This window comes from Lolium rigidum, chromosome 5 (genome assembly GCF_022539505.1).
Source record: "Lolium rigidum isolate FL_2022 chromosome 5, APGP_CSIRO_Lrig_0.1, whole genome shotgun sequence".
Classification (NCBI taxonomy): Eukaryota; Viridiplantae; Streptophyta; class Magnoliopsida; order Poales; family Poaceae; genus Lolium; species Lolium rigidum.
In genome coordinates, this window is record NC_061512.1 from 30,613,026 (window position 1) to 30,618,154 (window position 5,129).

Genomic DNA, 5,129 nt, shown 5'->3' on the forward strand with positions numbered 1-5,129 from the left:
CTCCACGCTCGCCAAGTGGAGCGCTGCGTGTTGCAGTCTGCCCAGCAGCAGACGCCAGCGGCTTGGGATCCGTGCAGGGGTGATCAACGGCCAACCGGGGCGCTCCAGCTGTCTCCGCGTCAGCCGCAGCAGCTGCAGCAGCCAACAGCGGGCAGCGAGCAGCAGGCGTCACATGAGACAACGACCGCTGCACCCGAGGCGACAGCGCTGCTTCCCGAGGAGACATCGCAACTGGGTGGACCGTCGAGTCCAATGGCAACGCGCCACCTGCGGTGGGGCTGCCTAGTGGCAGCTTGGAGCCTGCAGATCCTAGCAGCTCTGATCCCAATGCTGCCACCGACCTGATTAGCACCGATCCCGGTGCAGCATCTACACGGAATGGTGTGCCAACACTGTTTTTTCCTGTTTTAGCATGCAGTATAGAAATAGTATCAAAAAAATTGCAATTTTCTACCGAATAAAAAGAAGATGATGAACAATATTGTATTTTATGATCAGGTTGGAATTATTAGATTTTGTAGCTTTGTTCAACAAAGCCTTATTAAGAGAACCAAACACCATTGGAACCTCAACTTGATGTTGAACTTGGTGGTCAACAACACTCTTAGTATTATTGACCTTCTTCACCGTACCCTGCTGGTTATTAGCATTGCCTTGCTGATCATTGTTCATTGTCCTCTCAATATCCATGTCTTTTGCACCATCTACATTATAACCATTTGCTCCATTATTGCCCCCTCCACCATTGTTGTCACCATTGTTGTCCATGTCATCAGTACCAAGTTGGGTGACTGTTACTTGTTCTACCTCAAAACTGATTTTTAAAAAACCCCTTTGGATAAAAACATCAGTATCCAGTGGAATAAGAGTATGGTCTAAACAACCAATCCGCAACCTCAACTCCTTGTTCTTTCTAGTGTGTACCATGTCCACTTCCTTTGTCTTGCCAAAGAGAGTGCCCACCGCCCACAATGACAAGAAATCAGTTCTCACATCAGCTGGTATCCCTCTCACTCGCAGTCATACCTCAGGCAGCATATACAGAGGATCCTCTAGAGCTGACCAATCGTCAAAGATAAGATCGGAAGCTCTATCTGGAACAGGGTAAGTGCGTAAAGCTTTCATCCTCTGAGCTTCAGACTTATTAGGAAATTTGACCCTAAACACATTATTTTGAAAATTATAGATCTCCCATTGGAAGTTCTCCACAGTTACAATTCTCCTCAAATATTCTGCGATCTCTGGAATAGACATGGGGTCACCTTCAACAGTTACTTTCACAAGCTTCACATTGTCAACCTTTGGTTTGTATGCACCTCTAGTGGGCTCCTCAAAGAACATAAGCTGTTCGATTGCATACCCATACATAGTAACAGAAGGTTTAGGAGCCTGAAGAAGAGGACATGCACTAGAAATATGATTAGGTGATTCACAAATGTCACAAACTGGCGCAGTACAAGTGTCAATTTGATGCCCATGTTGCTTTCATCGAAAACATGGGTTATTGTCCACCTTCTTAGCTTTCTTGGCCGGGTTTGGAACATCACTCCTTGGCATTGTTCCAGCATCCACTTGCATTAGTAGAATCTGCTGTGACCCTGTAGCCACAGGCTGAGACTGTTGCACCACCAGGGTGGCAGATTGTGATGCCGCCGATACTGCACCACCCAAAACCGAAGCAGACAAGCCTTGAACCCCTCCTTTCTGTGCTGCTGCAGCCAAAGCCGCAACTACACCTTGCATGGCTTCTAAAAACAAGACTGCTATATGAACATGAGTTTTAATAAATGGAAATAAGAAAAGGACTTGCTTCCGTCTTCAGCCATCCTAGAATAGAGTACCACCCAATGCGAGGGGTAAGCGTCATTAATAAGAAATAGGATCTACGGGTAGTTCCTCCGAAGAGCGGTATGTACTTACTAAATACAGGTCAGAATCATCACCAGGTTTGATGGAAACAAGAAGATGCAGCTGGCTCGAAGGAAATTGGAGGGGTGCAATGTTGAGAAAGAGGAGCCAACTAGCTGAATCACCACGGGCTAGCTGAATCACCACCGGAGGAGACTCGCTTCAATCGCTCACCTCAACGACTCATTTTCCTTTCTCTCCCTTGGTCATGTAACTTTGCAAGAGGGGACCTTCACGTGCTAACATGACAAGCATACTTGGATCAGATCATATGTTCTTCACAATTGAATACATATGGAAAGAGACATGTTAGAGCCATCCTTTCTGATGACAAACAAATTTTCTAAGACACTTCATTCATCAAGTTGTCAGATCATGTAGCAAAATTTTTGTTAATGAATTGTTCTACTTTACATCAAAGTTCATAAAGCTATATATATATGAATTCTTACTTCTATATCGCTGAAAAAGTCCAGCCTCAATGCGCGGGGTTTCATCTAGTTTGTATTATTTTAGATTCCACGGTGCAACTATTGTATTTCTGTCATATTGAGACTGGCTCGGCTGCTCGTTTGTTGAGCTGGCCTGCCCGGTTCCCCTTTTGTTTTTTCCCTTTTAATGTATTGCTGTTTAATTTTTGATTTAGATTAGATCTCTACACTGATCAAAATAACCTATGATTTTTTTATAAATCCCAGAACACTATCTGGGCATTTTGGAGCACTAATTCAGTCCATCAAAGCACATGTGGTTATATATATTTTATGCATTTGGCCTAATAGACTATTAGCAAAATTGGATTTAGGAATTGATTTTATGCAAGTAATACAATTAAAACACCTTCAAAACTGAAACTTTGGCATGCTGATATGATTCAATGCATGAATTTGAAAATTCCCCACGGGATGTGACATTATGAGATCAGCGAACCTCTCTTGTTGCGTCGAAATACGAACTGTGGCCAACTGGACTCATGGGTGGTGTCTACCTGCCCACTCAGTGCGACCCATCCTCTGGGTATCCCATATCCCAGGAACCGGTTAGTTGTATTTGCTAACTCATAGAATCCAAAAAAAACAAAGATTAAAAGGGGGTAATTTTTCAGTATATAGGATGCTTTTACGGCAATTTGGTGAAAGTATTTTTTTCGTTGTTTCCAAAAAGTCGCCGTCCTGTGAACAAGCAGTGCACATGCCATGCATGCTAATATTCAAATCCAATAACCCAGCCTATGAAATTAAGAAACTAGAAGGTCAGCTGTCAGATATGATTTGGAGTAGCGAGAGTTGACCTTAATCAATTTACACATGCATGGTGAGGGAATCAAACAACCTGTAATGCAAGTAAGTGGCGATCCATCTAGTCTGATGTACGTACGTAGTATATAAGTAGGTTCAGGATCATGCGCAAGATCATATCTGCTGAACTCTGCCCCTGATCCATCCACATAATTGGGAGCTAGCTTCGCCACCGGCCGGCTCCGCACAAGAAGAAGATAATGGCGACGCTGGCGTACGAGGTGCGCCGGCGTGATCCGGAGCTCGTCGGCCCGGCTTCCGAGACACCCCAGGAGACGAAGAGCATGTCGGATCTGGACAGCATGGACGTTATGCGCAGCCAGGCGTCGACAGCCCTATTTTACCGTGGCGGAGAGGGAGAGGACGGAGCGGACCCGGCGGGCGTGATCCGACGCGCGCTGGGCGAGGCGCTGGTGCACTACTACCCGCTGGCCGGTCGGTTGAGGGAGATCGAGGGTCGGAAACTGGTGGTGGACTGCACCGGCGAGGGGTGCTGTTCGTGGAGGCCGACGCCGACGTCAAGCTGGCAGATCTGGAGGCCGCGGGGCTCAGGCCGCCGTTCCCTTGCATGGACCAGCTGCTCTTCGACGTGGAGGGCTCCAACGGCATTCTTAACTGTCCATTGCTGCTCGTTCAGGTACTGTAATTCCAAGCAACACAATTTGATTATTTGAAGCATGGATGCTTGGTCTAGGTCATCTAACCCGTTGAGGAATCTTGGATCACCAGGTAACGCGTCTACTGTGCGGTGGCTTCGTATTGGCGCTCAGATGCAACCACGCCATGTGTGACGCAATTGGCATCGCCCAGTTCATCAACGCCGTCAGCGAGCTCGCCCGCGGCCTCCCGACCATTACCGTCAAGCCCGTGTGGTGCCGCGAGCTGATCCTGACACGTGACCCGGTTGTGCCGCGGCCATCCGTTCCACGCACCAAGCCCAACGTGCTCCCACCGCCCATGGTGGAACGTTCCTTCACATTCCGCGCATCGGATGTGGTGGCGATGAAGAAATCCCTCCCTTTACCCCTCTGTGACACCGCCACCTCCTTCGAAATCCTCGCCGCGTTCCTCTGGCGTGCTCGCACCACGGCGCTTGACATCTCGCCGGGAGACATTGCTCCGCTGGTTATAGGCGTCAACTTCAGGGGCGACGCCAGGTTGAGCCTTCCCGTTGGGTACTACGGCAATGCGGTCACAACGTCGACGGTACTAGCTGACGCTGTCGTGCTGCGCAGCGGCTCCCTGGGCGAGGCTGTGGCGCTGGTGCGGCAGGGCAAGGCCGCGGGGGCCACGGAATACTTTCGCTCCGTGGCCAACGGGATGGAGGTGCGCGGATCGCGCACCTTCAATCCGGCCAACTTGTTTGCGGTCTCTGACACCCGGAATATCGGGTTTCACCGCATGGACTTCGGGTGGGGTGAGCCGGTCTTCGCTGGCCCAATAACCACTTTCTTCCCCATGTGCTACTTCATCCGTGTTAAGGATCGTGATGGGGAGGACACATTTGTGATGCCGCTCATGCTGCCGCAGCTGGCAATGGATCGATTCGCAGCTGAGGTGAAGAGGTCATTGCTTGAAGATGCTAAGCACATGTAAATGTTTTGTTCGTTACTGTCCTTTCGTTTGTTTTACTTTCACTTCCAGTCCTGCATGTTAAGGGTCGTGACTCTACTCGTCGATCGCAAAAAAGTATCCGCATGTAATTCCTCCGTTCACAAAAATGTTTTAACATTTTGTATATCTATCTTTTTTGTTATGTATCAATTCTACTGTTAATATGCAGATTCACTCATTATGGGGTGTATCTAGTTTATTTTAAAATATCTATAACAGTCTTATAATTATAAATAGAGGGAGTATAAAAAATATGTAAGTAACCTAAATTTGTTTCGGTTACTACTTACTAATGTTGTGTGCCGTTGT

General features: G+C 47.7%; 1 pseudogene; it reads left to right on the top strand.

The window, feature by feature from the left end:
- The first annotated feature begins 3,406 nt into the window (after positions 1-3,406).
- LOC124655802 lies at positions 3,407-4,802 on the top strand (annotated as a pseudogene).
- The last annotated feature ends 327 nt before the right edge of the window (positions 4,803-5,129 follow it).